The sequence below is a fragment of the Felis catus genome, chromosome C1 (assembly GCF_018350175.1).
Source record: "Felis catus isolate Fca126 chromosome C1, F.catus_Fca126_mat1.0, whole genome shotgun sequence".
In the NCBI taxonomy this organism is placed as follows: Eukaryota; Metazoa; Chordata; class Mammalia; order Carnivora; family Felidae; genus Felis; species Felis catus.
This window is the reverse complement of record NC_058375.1, coordinates 70,356,922-70,374,495: the sequence shown is the minus strand read 5'-3', so window position 1 is coordinate 70,374,495 and position 17,574 is coordinate 70,356,922.

Here is a 17,574-nt window from a genome sequence, read left to right as displayed (position 1 = left end):
GGCTCTGAGCCATCAGCCCAGAGCCTGACGCGGGGCTCGAACTCCCGGACCGCGAGATCGTGACCTGGCTGAAGTCGGACGCTTAACCGACTGCGCCACCCAGGCGCCCCGAGCTACTTTCTAAATCCTAACCCAGTAGGCACCCCAACACTGATTTATATATTAGAAAAAATATATTTCTGGGAACTGCTATCTCTTTACAGGGCTATCCTGATCCAAACCACAGCACGCTCAGTCAATGCCTGAAACTCCTGGGATGGCATTAATACATTTAAACCTCCAAGTATCTGAACTTGCTTATATGAATCCTTCACAATTATCAATTGAAAACACCTATTTTTTCAGTTCTCAGTGACTCTGCAAAATGGCACAGCAATGTTTTGAAAAAATCGGCCTCATATTTTAACTGCCTTTAAAATGTGACATCATCATTAGTTGGAACAGAATCGGGATGGACACCAAAGATTTTACTAGCTGAGACTCCCCTGATCATTGGAAACGAATGAAATGTGACCTGGTCAGATAGAATGAGACCTGATGCCTCAGCAATCTGCAAATATTCAACACCTTTTTAGCAAAGTAATCATGAAAATTCAGGAGGCATCATTATAATATAAAATCATCCAGGCATCAAGGGAAATATATTTGTGTACCTCATGACAAAAGTTGAGTGGAAGCTCAGGAGTACTATTTACATTTATATATACTTATATCATGTAATTAAAGCCAACAGATAAACACATCAATATGTTAAAACAGATGTAAAAATATATAGATAGACATATTGCACTGAAACCTTGATATTGCATCCAAATGAAATCCTGTATTCCAAATATGCCCCGTAGGAGTTTTGCTCAAGGCTATGCTTAGGTATACTCAAAAATTCCCGATAGCGAGTCACTGGGGAAAACATGTTCTTTTACAGATAATTGCTACTGGCAGCCAGAGACCTAGAGAATTTGATGTGCAGTAATGTGACCTGACTATGTATTAAACTTTTTTGAAGGACATGTGTAAAGTAATTTTTATGTGTCTCACACACCTTGGGTTTTTTTTCCCCCACTTGCTAGCACATTTTTAAATAACTTTTCTATTTCTAATATATCTATTAGATTTTGTCCTAATAGTTTTCAACCATAAAAGATATTGGTATTGTTTTCTTCTTCAAAAAAAGAAAGCAACCCAGAGACAAGGAAAAAAAAAATCCCATCTGAGTTGTAGGGAATATGTAAACAAAGCCAAGTTATTTTATTGGTAATGAACTTCAGGAAAAATGTGAGAAATAATAGTTGCTTGTTCACACAGACAAGAGAAATTAGAGATTAACTGATTTCAGTAAGGTGGGGAGGCATCTCTACTGCTATTGAAGGCAATAATCACCAGCTTTTCATTAAATCTAGGGATGTTTAGGAGATGGCTCCTGAGGTATTTTAAAAGATACTGCTTCAGAAGCTATAATTAATAACTTGAAAAAATTATAAATTGCCAAGTACACATATGTGCAATGATACAATTCAATGAAGAAATATCATAGCTGCTAATTACTCTGGTTCTGTTTTGTGTGTGTGTATGTGTTATTATGTGGTCCTCATTTTATCGTTCAATATTAACATGTAAACCTTAATTAAGAATAATGTCAGAAGGTTCCAGGAATATTGCTAAAGATTGCACAAGGTAGTTCAGAGGCTTGTTTGGAGAGAATCCTTGGATCAACCAGGGAGTGTTATCTGTAAATAATGCACTTTTGTGTCACGAGTTACACGAATCATTACGAGCTGACATTGGAAATTAGCTTTTAAGAACAAAAATCCAGAGGGGAGAAAAATGAACTCAAACCAGCATGTAGTACAAAAATCAGGTGTGGGGACAGACTGCAGGAGTTGGGAATGTCACATTAGTTCCTTTAATGACAGGCAAGTGGCTCATAGATTTACATGCTTGTATTCTGGTGCCAGGGAGATGAACATCCAAAATGACAACTTATCAGGAAAATGATATATTTCTAGTTTCCATTAAGATCATTAAAAGCCACATTCCTTCTTCAGATATGCAAATGGATTTTCTATACAAATCCATGAACAAGAGTAAGATTTGGCCTATGTTCACTAAAGAGCTGCAAAAAAAAAAAAAACAAAAAAAAAAAAACCACAAGATTCTAGATATTTGATGGATAGTCTAGGCCACATCTTGGCACTGTTTTTTCACTTGTGTTTTAGTTATTTCAGGGTCAGTTAGTACTAATGCCAAGGAAAACAGGGTGAAACTAAGGTGAATAATCTTGTCACATATTAAGTTGTGGTAAAGGATGTAGTGGGATAAAAATCAAAGTGAGAGCAAAATTTAGTCCCTCAAACTTCAGGTGGCCTTCAAAGTTTAGCAGGCAAAATCAGGATGTAGTTGTCATAGTGAATTGTCCAATATCACTTCTGTGCAACAGTGCGGCACAGGGTTAAAAGTCAGTCTTTTCAGCCAGAATGCTTGCGTTGATCACTACTCCCTACGGGCTTGTTAGCTGTGTGACCTAGGAAAATTTACTCGACCTCTCTATGCTTCAGTTTCTCCATCTGTAACGTGAGCGTGAATACTGTTTCTGCCTCATGGAATTCTTGTGTTATATGATGTCTTACATGCAAAGTAGTTACCAGTATCTAGTACGTAGAAGGTGCTATATAAATGCTCACTATTAATATTTTTCAAATCCTGAAAAATATGTTTCAGGACTTCACAAATCAGTGATTTGTGCCTAGGGGGTTCTTAGCAATGAAGCCATAGTGTTCCCTTAGTTTAAACTTTGTAGAAAAGTCACTTCCAAAAAACATACAAAACATGATGGAAATATAATCTATATCATGCCCCTTTTTTTTGTTATAATACTTAAAACTTGGTCTATTAAAATTCTATAAACAGAGGAAGTTCCACTTTGCCAGTTTTTATTCATTAGGAGTATATTCTCCTTGAGGGCAGAGAGTATATAATTTTATAAGTTCTTGTGCAAACTGGGAGCACTTCATAAATGTTAAACTAATCTCAAAACAGATTGAGTGTGTTGGACAGGCAGTGTTTTAAGGAAAGAAACCAGACAATGTTAAGGAGAAACCAGTGCATAAAAGTGGAAAGCAATCTTTAAAATTTTTTTAAATGTTTATTTATTTTTGAGAGAGAGAGAGAGAGAGAGAGAGAGAGACAGATCATGAGGCGGGGAGGGGCAGAGAGATGAGACACAGAATCTGAAGTAGGCTCCAGGCTCTGAGCTGTCAGCACAGAGCCCAATTTGGGCTTGAACTTATAAGCTGTGAGATCATGACCTGAGCCGAAGTCGGACGCCTAATTGACTGAACCACCCAGGCACCCCGAAAAGCAATCTTTTTAATAACTGACTTCATTATAAATATGTCCAAATTTTATAAAAACTGATTCTAGTGACTCAATCATGCCAAATCTCTTGAAAGGAAACTAAAGAATCACATATTCCTCAATGTCAGTGTTTTAAAATTGTTTTTCAGAGTGGTAGAAAACAAAAAATCTGGTGTCATTTCTTAACCAAATTTTAGAACAGCCACGTTCAATAGAAATATAATACAAGCCATGTCATTTTAATTTTTCTATTCGCTGCATTGAAAAAAGTAAAAAACTGGCAAATTTAATGTTTTAAATTAGAAAATGTTTAATGTTTCTGCATTTTTGAGAGAGAGAGAGAGAGAGAAAGCATGAATAGGGAAAGGGCAGAGAGAGAGGGGGACAGAGGATCTGAAGTGGGCTTTGCACTGTCAGTACAGACCCTGATGTGGGGCTTGAACTCATGAACCGTGAGATCATGACCTGAGCCGAAGTCAGGCGCTTAACTGACTGAGCCACCCAGGTGCCCCCCAAATTAATTTTAAGTAACATATTTTGTCTAACCCGGATGTCCAAAATGTTTTCGTTTCACATGTAATCAGTGTAAAAAATTATCAACGAGATATTCCATATTCATCTTTTTCCATACCAAGTCTTTGAAATCTGCTGTGCAGTTTCCAATTATGGCACATCTCAACCCACCCCGACCACATTTCAATTGCTTGTAGCCTCATGTGGCGAGTGGCTACCAGACTGCACGGCACGGTTCTAGAGCAAGGGGTGCGGGGACTGTGCTTTAGAAAGGCAGCAAGGTGGCATCTGTTGGCCTTGGTAAGAGCTATGCTTCGAGTCTCTACTCAAAAGGAAATGTTAGGAGGGCCTTTGCCTTTCCGTGTCATCGGTTTTGGACGCATCACCATTTCTGTTTGTTAATTTTTCTTTTAAGTGTTTACATAGTACTCGTGTGCCTTTCTGACGTCTTGTAGCGAGGTCTGTTCTTACGGAACAAATGGAAATCGGCTTTGGAATTCATGTGCCTGAAGAAAACTCATCTCGACAGCTGCTGGGGCAGCTTCAAGCGCACGCAAGGTGAAAGAAAGACACCTGGGATTTTTTTTTTTTTTTTAATACTAGAGGTGAAATAAGGAGATGGAGGGATGCCTTCTTATAGTGCCAGAGGAGACAAACAGGTGGCACAAGGAAGGAACAAATAAAGGATGAAGGGAAGAGCAGCAGGTTAAGGCCTCGGGCAGAGCAAATACAAGATTCAGCTGCTGCAGGTTCAAGCCTGAGGCAGGATAATAGAGCTGACTGTGGCAGAAAGAAAATCAGACCTGTCAACGGTGCAGTTCATCCATGAATGTAGATGGGTAGAAAAGTGTAGAAGGAATGCAGTGCCTCTTAGCATCCACGTTCGGCCTCAGCGTCCATGAAAGCCACACCACCTCAGGAAGCAGCTCGAGACGCCTCCGGTATTAGTCAGATGACACCTACACAAATGAAATTGTGATAAGGGCCACGAAGGCTTCCTATTGTTTAAATTTTTCTTAACTCGGCACACCGAAGGGCTACAGGCAGCCGGCCCCCGGAGCAAGCAAATACACCGTAACTGGAAAAAATATGAGGAGAAATAAAAATGTTTCCAAAAATATTTCTCCATGAGGGGCCCTACATATAAATGAGGAAAAACCAATAACCTCACTCTTCTACACAAATAAATCATCAGAGAGCCACCCCAATGCTTTCTGCAATGAAGCCCAGCACTAAGAAAAATAAATCCCTAAAAAATAGAAAGTATGTGCAAAACTGATCGTAGATCAGGGAGTGAAGCACGTTTTTCTTTTTCTTCCCTTCACATCCACACACACTCAAGGGATATAGGAACACAAATGGCAAGGAACTGGCAAGACAGCGCCAGTGTGAAGGGCGGCGTAGAGCTGCGAGGCCTCGCCTTCTCCCAGGAAACCCAACGACGCGGACTTAACACTGATGTGCTCTGGAATTGCCTGCACCAAATTTCATGGACAAACAGTTCTTCAATAAGTCCCAAGATATGGTATGCTTGGCATAAAACTTAGAGAAATCACCTGGTCTCAAAGTAAAGGAAGAGTAGCCTTGAGTTTTGGAATGGGTCCAAATCCTGCATGGAATTAGTTATGTTCTCAATGCTGTTTCTTTCTCAAAAAGAAAAGGAAAGGAAAGGAAAGGAAAGGAAAGAAAAGAAAAGAAAAAAGAAAAGAAAAGAAAGGAAAAGAAGAGAAAAAAGAAAGGAAAAGAAAAGAAAAAAAAAAGAAAAGAAAAGAGGGGGAAAAAAGGAAAAGAGAAAAAGAAAAAAAAGAACGGGGAGAAAATGTGCCTGAAAGCTAACCAGTTGAGTCCCCTCTACTCCACTCCACTTCTTTTCTCTGAGTCCTTCCCTTGTAAGAATGACCTCTGAGGAGGTTCTTCAATTTAACTCATGAGCCCCAAGATCAGACTCTAACCCTCATATAGCTATTGAAAACTGCAAACGTGGCCTTGCACGAGAATAGGCCCCTTTATCTGCAGGGATCATGTGAGGGGTGGCCCCACCCCCACTCAGAGGCCACTCCGAGGAGAATGGAGAAAACTGAGCTTCAGGTGAGAGGGGCCAATATATTACTGATGCCTATCTGCCCGACACCAGGGCCCAGTAATCAGCCAGGCTGCTTTACTCTCAGCTCTCCTCACATAGAGTAATGAGAGTGCTTTGCACAGCCTTTCCCTGGAATCCCAATATTTTATTTATTTTTTTAAATGTTTTTTTTTTAATTTATTTTTGAGAGAGCACCAGCAGGGGAGGGACAGAGGATCTGAAGTGGGCTCTTCACTGACAGCAGTGAGCCTGACGTGGGGCTTGAACTCACGAATGGCGAGATCATGATCTGAGCCGAAGTCAGATGCTCAACTGACTGAGCCACACAGGTACCCCGGGAATCCCGATATTTTAGCATCAGCTTGTATCGTTAGGGTCAACTTTTCTCATAGATAAGAAAATTGAGGACCAAGGGGAGTACACTGTTAGCTTCCAGGACCTGGATCATAGGACCTCTGTGTTTCCCACTGGCCCCTTCAAAGTACACAGACAGGCTTCCATACGTCTAAACAGAACACTCAGCTGTCGGTAGAAGTGGGAAGTCATGTCAAATAAGAAAGAAGGAAGATTAGGTGAAAGCTAGAAAGATCCTATGTAGACACAGTAATGACCTATGCTTGCCCTTATCCTGGGAACCTGTGAATTGTTCTCTTACTTGGCAAAGGGATTTGCAAATACGACTAAAGTTAAGGGCCTTGAGATGAGATTATCCTGGATTATATGGGTGGGCCAAATCTAAACCACATAAATCCTTACAGAGAGCCTTTTCAGGCCGCATAGAACCAGAGAAATGGTGGCATAAGAGAGTTTCAACTGGGCTGGATCTGAAGATGGAAAAGACCAGGAAATAAACCCTCCCCTTGAACCTCCGGAAGAGAACACAACCTGCTCCTCACAGCTTGATTTTCACCCAGACAGAGCTGGGTCAGATTGCCATCCTACATGGCTATAAGGTAATTCATTTGTATTGTTCAAAACAACAAATTCATGGTAATTTGTTAGAGCAGCAATGGAAAACTCATACAGACAGAACTTCTCATAGCAAATATCTTCTCCACTCAGCAGTTCTACCTTTTTTAAATTAAAAACAAATTTTTTAAATATTTATTTTTGAGAGAGAGAGAGAGAGAGACAGAGTGTGAGTGGAGGAGGGAGAGAGAGGCAGAGAGAGAGACAGAGTGAGGGAGACAGAGAATCCAAAGCAGGCTCCAGGCATTGAGCTGTCAGCACAGAGCCCGACGGGGGGCTTGAACCCATGAACCATGAGATCATGACCTGAGCCGAAGTCAGATGCGCTACTGACTAAACCACCCAAGCGCCCCAGCAATTCTAACTTTTGACAGACCGTGGCTGGTGAAGGAGATCCTGGGGTGGGCCAGTGGGTGTGAAGTGGATGGCATGGAGGCCAGGAGGGAGGAGCCCGGGGACTTTGAAGGTAGTAAGAGTGAGCAAAGATAGTAACTACCGCACAAAACTAACTGCCCTCAGGGCTGAGAAAACAAAGGGCAAGGGTTGGAGTTATGAGAAACTAGAAGTTCAGAAGGGGGCCCATGGAGCTGGGGGGGACTCAGCCCTTGGAGGGTGGGGGCATGATGGGCTGGTCCTGAGAGGACTGGAGCCTGGGAGAGCTGCTGCCGAGGGGAGGGTTGGGTGGTAAAGGCCCTGCTGGGGCAGTACTGATGGGAGCAGCTAGCATGTCCACGAAGCAGATCCCTCCTCCCGCCCCTTATCTGCACTCTCTCTCATACTGTTCAGGCTGCCATTAACAAAAACCACCACAGACCGGGTGGTTTACACAACAGACATTTATTTTCTCCCAGTTCTGGAGGGTGGAAAGACGAGATCAAGGGTAGGCAGATTTGGCTTCTCCTGCGGCTTGTCTCCTTGGCTCGCAAAGGGCTAGCTTCTCACCAGTTCCTGAGAGGGCCTTTCCTCTGTGTACATCTCTGGGGTCTCTCTGTGTGTTCAAATTTCCTCCTTTTATTAGGGTACCCGTCAAATTGCATTAAGGCCCATCCTAAAGGCCTCATTCTAACTTAATTACTGCTTCAAAGGCCCTATCTCTAAATCCAGTCATATTCTGAGACATTGGGCACTAAGACTTCAAAGTAAACAATTTGGAGGGGTGCAGGGGGCAAAATTCAGCCCAGAACAGTCTCCCTCTCCAAATCCCTGTTGGCAAAACCTAGCAGGGTGCCAGCTGACAAATGAGAAACATAATTTTCAGAGTCCCAGCATCACAAAAGCAGAGTTATAAACAGGTAGGATTTGGAAATTAGCAACTGACCAAGGAAGGGGCTGACAATGGAAAGAACAGCCTTGGGAAAACCTGCCTTTGGGCAGTGAGGTGGAAAAGCAGTCTCAAGACCCCAAGCAGGATCTATGTGGATCTGGTGAGTCATGTGACATATGTGGCTGTGGGGGGGTGGGGGCAGCCACCTGTTTCTATCCTACCCCCTTCCCCGTTGAAGGCCAGGCTCTCTGAGAAGCAAGGGTAGAAATACGAGCAAGCACCTGTCTCCTAACTGTCGTTCTTTGTGGAGCCAGATGGTGATTGCTGAGGAAGAGTTCTAAGGTCATCGTCAGGAAACTGGGCCACCGAAGCAAGGTGTCAGCATCTGAACTGGCCCAGCAGCTCAGCAGCATGTCAGCGGATGGGAAAGAGTGGTTTCCTCAAGGGCCTGGATGGATACAGATGTCAGCAGGTACTGTTGAGGTGACTTCCATGGGAGTCAGGAAGAGGCCGGCCAGGTATGACTGCCAGGCCCTGAGGGGTTAAATACAGTGGACAGAGACAGAATAAGGGAAAGATATAAACCAAAATCCATGTTGGTCCACTTTGCTCCCTGCTTCCTTAAAGGGGCCCCAAATGACACAGAAAGATGATCCTTTTCTTTCCTTTTCTTTTCTTTTCCCTTCCCTTTTATTTTCCTTCCTTCTTTCCTTCCTTCCTTTCTTCCTTTGTTCCTTCCTTCCTTCCTTCCTTTCTTTTCTTCTTTCAATAAGGTGAATTGAAATGAGTGAAGTAAATCTGAGGTAAGTGCTGGCCCTTGAAAAAGGCCTTGAGTGATCATAGAGTTTAGAATCCCACGGAAAATAAATGACAGGTATCAGTCTGGGGCATGAGACCACTTTTCCCAAGGTCATCACCACTGCTTCTGCATGCAGTCCTCACAAATGATCTAGAATTGTAGGGAATATTAGATATACAATTCTAGAGTAAGCTTATTATTAAAAAGAGAAAGAGAAAGGGAGGGGCACCAGCTTTGGTTCAATAGGATGAGCTCTTGTTCTACAAAATGAATGCCCCTGTTGCAGGCAAAGAAATAAACGTTGAACTTTTTCATTCATTCAACCAACATTTACTGAGTGATTACCATGTGCCAGGTATAGTGAGGTGGCTTCTCCCTTCACTGTGTACCTAAGGAATAGTTATTCTGGTGACATAAAGCTAATAATAGCAGCTAACATTTAGTGAGAATATGCTATGTGCACATGTGTGATCTAGTTACAATGCTAAGTATTTTACATACACTACCTCATTTAATCCTCAGAATAACCCATAGAGATAGGTATATATTTCCCATGCTTTCCATTTGAGCAAACTGGTATTCAGAGAGTTTGACCTGGCTGCTCAAAGTCACAGAGCAATTAAATATCAGAGTGAGAATCCAAAGTAGTCTTGTGTAATTCCAAAGTCCATACTTTCGGGTCAACTCTTTTTTTTCCTATTATGGTTTCCTGGGCAGTGGGCCCCATGATTTTTCAAGGTAGTAATGACTAAATTTGAACACTATACTGACATGTGAATAGAGATGGCCAAGAACAGTCCACATGAAACTCGCTAGACGTAGGCTGCCAAATATAAAATACATTCTAAAGAGCCTGTGGTTTTTTGGGGGTGGGGTAGAGTCAAGGGAGGGAAGAAAGGCAGGGAGGAGAGAAATTATAGAAGGCTAGGAAGAAATGTTTAGCAGTGATGGATATGTTCATTATCTTGATTGTGGTGATAATCTCATGGGTCTATTCACCTATCAAAACTTATCAAGTGTATTCTTGAAATATGCAAAGTTTATTGTACCTCAAAAAGGTTGTAAAAAAGAAGATAACACCTATGTAACAGTTGGCTATCACTGCCTAACAAACCACTCTCAAATTCAGTAGCTTGGAACAACAATCATCATTTTTAGAGCTTATGTCACTGTGAGTTGTGGCTAGAACTTGGCTGATCTAGGCTGGGCTCAGCTGGGGCAGCTCTGTGCCAGCATCTCATCCTCCGTGTACCAACTAGGGCTAGCTGGGTATAAATTTCTCATGGTCATGGCAGAGGTACAAAAGGGCAATCAGAAACATGGGAGGATATTTATTGGCTTAGAACTGGCTTATTGTTACTTACATCCACATGTCATTTGTCAAAACCAAATCTATGACTGAGCTCAAAGTCAGAGGTGGGGAAATGTTCTTCCCACAGCGAGGCCGAGACAGGGGTGTAGATGCCGGGAGGGGTAGATTAGGGCCAATCATCTCATCTACCACACAACATCAGAAACTTGCAGAGGCGGTTTGAAAAGATGAAAAGATGGGATCTCAGAATCCAGAGACAGTTACCTGCTTTTCTAAAAGTCAGTGTTTGAGGACCTCTCTGGCCTCAAAGAAACAAGACCCAGAAATATCAGCCGAATATGAGAATGCTCATATTAGGGTATCTCTCTCCAAAGGAGTCACTGGTGTTCTCAGAAAAGTGACGGATTCCCCTGAGAGCTGGGACATAATACGGGAACACACGCAGGGGCAGAGCACAAGTCCATTTGGGGAAAGAGCACTAAAGTGTTATTGTCTTGGAAATGTGATGAGTAAAATGCATTATCAAAGGTAATTAAAACAACATGAAGGAAGCAACTTCCCTCGGTTAATTTATTCCAAGCAAGGAGAAAATCTCCGAACTAAATTTCGTGTTGGAACCTTTTAAGTCAGTTTGCCTTTCTTCAACTGCAGCTAATTTGTATAGTTTGGATTGTCCTGAAAGTTCTCATTGTCATCAGTGACTTAAAAATACTGCTACTGGGCAAAAGAAATCAATGATCTCTACATTGTAGGCTGAGTAATTACATAATAATGATTTGCATTAATGAAAAGACAAGTTGGTCCAGATCCAGATGTGCCAGTGACCACAGTTCCCTGCGACGTCTAAGCAGAATGCTGAGGTCGGAGAAATTTCAGCGTCAGTTGTGAGACAAAATGACTGGTTAAAAAGTCTTCCCTAATCAACATCACTTAATAGCTCTTTAATGACTGACTCATCATTTTTCTCCAAGTAAAAGTAAATTTAAATTTCAAAATAAAGCAAATTTTACTTATATCTTTGGCACAGAAGCAGATGTTTCCCTGACATGTGCACACAAGCTGTTGACTGTGACCTTGCAGGATAAAGCAGTTTTGAAAATTAGCTTTTGTCTCCCAATCTGGGGAAAACAATGCTGCAGTGAAGATTTAATAAAAAGTCATAGCTTCTCGCAGAAGCTTATTTCAGCAAAGTAAACTATTAATTAAAATAACAAATGTCAGCTGTTTTGGAGGCTGACAGTTAACACAACGCAGCATTTGCTTACCTTGACGTACAGGATGCATGGGACACTGGAAGGATCCATAATTCATTCTGGGTATGGCTCTCTCATGCCCTAATATAGTGATAACAGAGTGATAAATTAGCTCCCGTTCAGCAGTTTCGTTAGCAAAAGCACTTGGGGACTTGGGGAAAACCCATCTAGAGAGGGCCTTTTGGCAGGCTGAAGGAATACACGCTTGAACAGCTTGAGTGAAAGTTTCGTGGCATTCCTGGGAAACTTGAGGACCAAGAAACGCAGGTGGGGAAAATGTAAAACTAGGTGAGAGACAGAGTAAAAGCAGTGCATCACAATCTGCTTTTGGCCACAGTGGGGGGAAAAAGTTATTAAGTGTGGGAAAGACTGTATCACCTCCAAGAGACTGGGGGAAAAAAGAGGTTGGGGGGAAAGAGAGGATCAGATTTCGGAGACAGAGGCTAGATCCCGGAGGGAGGGAAGGAAGGGAAATTGACAAACATCCTTCACCATCTCTGAAGTCAACAACTTAAGAGGTCTGGGGGCAGATGAGGCAGAAGTATGACATGTGAGGATATTGGTTCCAAGCCGTTTCCTAATATGATTACATAGGTGAGAATAATAAATAGAAAAAGCTACACCGACTCTACGAGGCATACTGGTGGGGAAGTCTGTTTCAGGGCTTTTTCACTGAGACAGCTCAGTAATACATTATACAATTAAAGAAAGAAGAAAAGTCCTTTTAGTTGGGGCACCCTGTAAAAATGTGTATGGAAAGCCTGAAGAGGTGACAAGTGGAAAGGGAAAGGTGACCTGGAGGAAAGGTCTGGGCAAAGCAGATTAGCAGGGCGGTGGGGGTGGTGTGGGCCTGGTGGGTGGTGCTGAGGGAAAAGCAGTTTACTATTCAGGTAGGTGCACTTAGGGACATGCAAATCGCTTCAAGTAAAAGTAGTTCTGCTACCTCTCTCCGTGTTGCAGAAAACAGAACAAAAGCATGCATCCCACGGTTCAGGTATTCCGTGCTTCTTTTTAAAAGAAAAGAAAAAAACTTACTAAATAGGAACCAATTAAACCAGGAGCTGGCTGTGTGAGGTACCCGCTATTTTCTTTTACAAAACCTAGGATGGGCCAATGAGGGTTTCATCTTCTCCCCCATTTCTGGGACGGTTTTAATACGTTGTTACAGTGGAGACATCTACATTTTAAAGCTCACTTATTATCGTTTCTACTGGAGTCAAAACTTAGTGCATCGTTAAGCATGATCCAGTCCACTGGTCCAAAGTGAACCAATAACAATTAGAGTCCAGAAAAACCCTCGTGCATCATTCCTGTTCCTCATTATTCTCTTGTTCCTCATTGGCTTGGGGACTTTAGCTAAGGTCGGGGCTGTAGATGGAAGGTATTTGGCATTCATAAAAGTGAAGAACATCACAGGCACATGAACATGGTCACGGACATGGGCTTCAATCAAGCTAGAAGCCTGCCCCAAAGTAATGACAGGAATCAATATGCAAGGCACAAAGGAGGGTGAGCCAGTTTGGATGAAATCCTATCTGACCCTTTATGTAAAATACAAAACAAGCAGGATCTTTTCAAATGATCCAAGAGTCAGCAGCCTTCAACTCTGAGATTTCTTGTTGGCGGCCAGAATTCTTGGTACTGGGTAGTGCTGTCTTTGTTAACTATGGCGGAGCTGGGCCCTGAGTGCTCTCTCGCAGGAGGCCTCCTCCAGACACCAATCACATGCAAGGGCTACAGAGCTACCTGCTAACCAGGGGTCCCCCAAGCAGGGAGCACAGATTTGCATCCGTTGTAAATCTGGCAGGGGCTTCATGCCCATCTCCAAAAAGGATCCTATCAGCTCACACCTCATGTAAGAAACCCCTCCACAGCATAGCTCTCCTTTTCTCGCTTTGCTTTTGCTAAAACACCGTGGAAGTTTTAAGGCAAGTTGGGTCTGGACAGTGTTACTACAAACTCCCTGAGCAAGGGAGAGAATCTGCATTCCCACACAAATCTACTGAAAGCAGCCTAAATCAAGAGCAGCCGGTATTGGATGATTTCTGCTTTCTCCCTTTCTTTTTCCCCTGCAAATGCTTCTGCAACACTAAGTTATCCCATTTGATGGGCAATTTGCTTCTGTGCCGTGCTGCCATTAGCACTTGTCTCCAAAGCGCTTCTCCCTCAAGGGGCTTTTCCACCAGAGTTCAAATCTATGGCGAAGTGCTGGCTGCAACCGTAAGTTTAATGCTTGTGTAAGATATGCAAAAAGAAAAAAAAAAAAAGGTTGGAATACCATTGAAAAACTAGGACATGGATCTTTGCGTTGCATTTATTTTGGGAGGAAAACCAAATTCTGTCACTGCTGCAGTGTGTGCGGATACTTTACCTCTGTGTAATCGCTGAGGAATTAATGTGATTTAATAGCCACAACAATAAATATAGCCTTGACAAGGTGATTATCCCATAAGACTAGAATCATGATATAGCATAAATCAATACCAGCCTAAGTATGTCTCCGAAAGGGGTATATATTTCTACATTCACTGCTAGCTGTTGAACTAATTTTGGAATTAGGAGCTGTATGAAATGCAAAAGCTATTTTTCTAAGTGAAAAATTACAGAATATGTATGACGATCACTCAGAATATATATTGCTCATAAAACGAGTAGAAGGAAATGAGTAGGTGGGAGTAGTCAAACTTTTAAAGCTAGCTCAAGTTCATATCTCTGCTTCTGGGGGCATGCTGCTCTCACGCCAAACCGACCCAACTCAGCTGAGGCCCCTGACTGTCCTGTTTCTGCCCCGTCTCCCGCCTGTGGACCACCAGGCCATCTGAGAGACCTTTCTTGCAGGGACTAGCCCTCTCGGCCTATGCTATTTAGGCAAGTCAATTGATTCACTTGCTTGAGAGAGCTCCGCCTGGTGCAAAGGCCTCTTAGAGAGTCTCTGTGGCTGGAGTTGAGTCATACAGAAGAGGGTATTGATCAGGAGCAATCTGGCTTAGCTGTTCTGGGGACGTTTCCCTAGGGACACAGGCACTTCTCGATTTTTGAAGGTCAGTGTTAGCAACTCTCTGAGCTGTCCGCTAACTGAAGTAATCCCAGTTGAGCTGGCTTTTCTGGAAGCCTGGCTCTGTGCATTTCAACCACCCCCTCCCTCCAGGGAATTGGGTGGAAACTTACTTGTAGGCCAGCTGCCCCCCAGCCTCATCAGTCCTGTTCAGACACAGGGACCCCACCTCGCCTGGCTGCCGGTGCCCCGCCTCTGCCCAGCAGAATTACACTGGTGGGCGCCAGACCCCTCCCAACCCCCGCAGCAGCTCTTGCTTCTTGAAGAGGGCCCTAAAAAAAACTATTTAAAGCCTTAATATATGAAGTGCCTTCTTTGAGAGCTGAGTTTCCCACTGCCAGATAAGTGCCGCCTTAACTACATTTTTGTGGAGTAGCTGCAGTAGCACTCGATAGTTGATTATGTTAATCCTTTAGGGATATTCGAGAAAATATCTGCAGATTCTTCCTATAGGAGAGTAATCAAGATTTGATTCAGGTATCAACCACCCGACAGGCTTTCTGACTTACATGTTCTCAGTGTGCCACATATTGTATTTTCACTTTTCAATATTGTACATTTTTCCTGTTTGCTCCCCCCTCCCGCAGTGCACACAGAGATTTCCTTAGTCACAAAGGATTAAATAATTCACCTCTGAAGAATCCTTTTAAAGCATCAGTGCCTGTCTTGAAAATTGCTTCCCCTCCTTGCCTTTTTTTTCCTTGCAGAACAAAGAAAAGTGTTAATCTTTTGATAATTGACTCTATTTTTACTGGAATTTCTCTTGTGATTATTTAATACATCTCCAGTCAATTTCAAACAGTATCTGTTTTCAGCATACATCTCTAACCAGAGACAAGTTGTCCAAGCAGGGTGCTGGGGAGGGCTGGTTTGGCAGAAACAAAACCCTAACACAATAATGAATGCAGCCCGAGCATACTGTTTGAAAATGAAATTGGCATTACTTATTTAGACAAAGAGACAAATGCACTTGTAGCTTCATTTACCACACAGAGCTCTCACAGAGACTGTCTGCAAAGGGACTGAGAACTTCCTACTCTGATAGGCGTATCAGTAGGGATTTTATTTTGTGTCTTCCTGTAAATGCAGGAGAGCTCAGCTATTGATGACTTTAATTCTACAGGCACCGGTGGTTTGTAGTTAGCCTGAGAAATAACATTAAGCGAGCTGATCGAATGGGCCCCGAAAGGTTTAGCAGTGCTGCGATGGACTGGGGTACAATGTGACTACGTGCACGTTCTGGAACCCCTTCCTTTTCGCACCCCCAACCCCTGCCATTCTTTACACAAATGCAGAAAATTCAACGGATGTACACCACTTCCTTCATTATTTAGGCTAATGCCGCACTATCCACTCAGTCTGTGCTGTCGAGGTTGTGAAAATCTGTATTAACACATGGGTTAAATGGAAAAATATTTATTTAATGTTTTTGTTTACTCTTCCTCCTGCTCCTGACCCTGGGAAACACGCAGAGACAGGAGAGGCCCCAGCCGGGTTCTGTCTGGCTCCTTCCTGGGTTAATCACATTTCACACATCCCCATTTCTGGCAGATGCAGCACCTGACCTCCCCTTTGTCCCTCTCTGGATGAAAGTGTGAGGCTCCGTAATTTCCCTCAGGCACAAGAACAGTTTGCTTTCCTGCTGGAGGTGAAACTGACTCCCTGAGAAGGCACAGCTGGGGCTTTTATCTCCCCTCCAGCCAGTACCCAGCGGCTGATCTCTCTCACTTTGCATGAAAATAAGGCTGAGGTTAGAGCTGCTTAATTTGGCTCCTCACAAAGTCGGGGGCAGGGGTGGGGGGTGAGATGAACCTTGGGGGCTTGGTTCACAGTGTAGGAATTAGTCTGGGAAGGGAGCCCGCTCCTCGGGAAGGAGGTGGCGGTGCTCCCGCCAGGGGCCGCGCTGTGCCGCTCACGCCACTGCAGCAAATGGAACGTGCTTTGCGGGAGTGAAAAGTGTTGGCACAGCTGTGAGAGCTGCAGGAACTGCCTTAAGGGTGGGAGGTGGAAGGGACAGGTCTGTGACAGCAACTTGCGGAGCACAACCGATCAGGAGCTCACTTACAAGGGCACTGCTCACCCTGGACAGCTCAGTGATTTATCATAAAGGCATTTCTCTCCCTTCTTCCTTCCCACTGTTTTAAACACTCGGTAGGCTGGCTGACCCTTGCTCTCCACGGGTTGGCCTGCTGCGAAGTCAGTAGCCGCTCTCTGTGGGACTGAAGTCAGCAGATCCATTAGGTTGACTAATGGTGATGGAAGGATCTGTGGCCATTGGGTTAGGGTGACATTTATATTTGGACACCCTATTATTACTGGCAGGCCCCCGGGTTGCTTGCAAAATGTTCTGGGAGCTGGGGCTGTGGAACACCTCCCTGCGAGGGTGGCAGGGGTGAGAGACGAGCCGTGACAGGGAATGCGCCCAAGTGGCAGCGTCGCGTTGGAGGCTGTGCCGAGTGGCAGCCGCTCGCAGACGCCTGGCAGTGGAAGGCCGTGTCCTAAGGTGTTCCGCCGACATCCACCAGAGCAGCTGGCGCCTGGTGGAAGGCAGATGGTGTTGGATCCCCCAAGTGTCGCTGTCTAGCAAGATGCCATGTCCACTGATTAAAAATAATTAAACATTCCTTCCTCCAGTGAAGGAGAATGGCACGCACGCCAGGCAGGGAGGTTGACAATGGCATTACGCAGCAAGACATGGCAGCAGCAGTGAGCGCCCAGGGTAGCAGGTGCGCCTGGCTTGGAGAAGGTGGAGTGGGAGTGGGGCGCCTGGTTGAACAGTGACAGCAGGAAGAGTTTAGTGAGGATGCATATGCATGAGGGATGCATGAATAGGATCATATTGGATGACTTTCTACTGCTCAGCTAGTTTATGGAGAACATTTTCTAATTTCTAAATGGAAATAACAAATTTGATGTTCATGACCTAATCAATGCGCTGATCATCTGGTATGTCTCTGGGCCAGGTGCTTCTC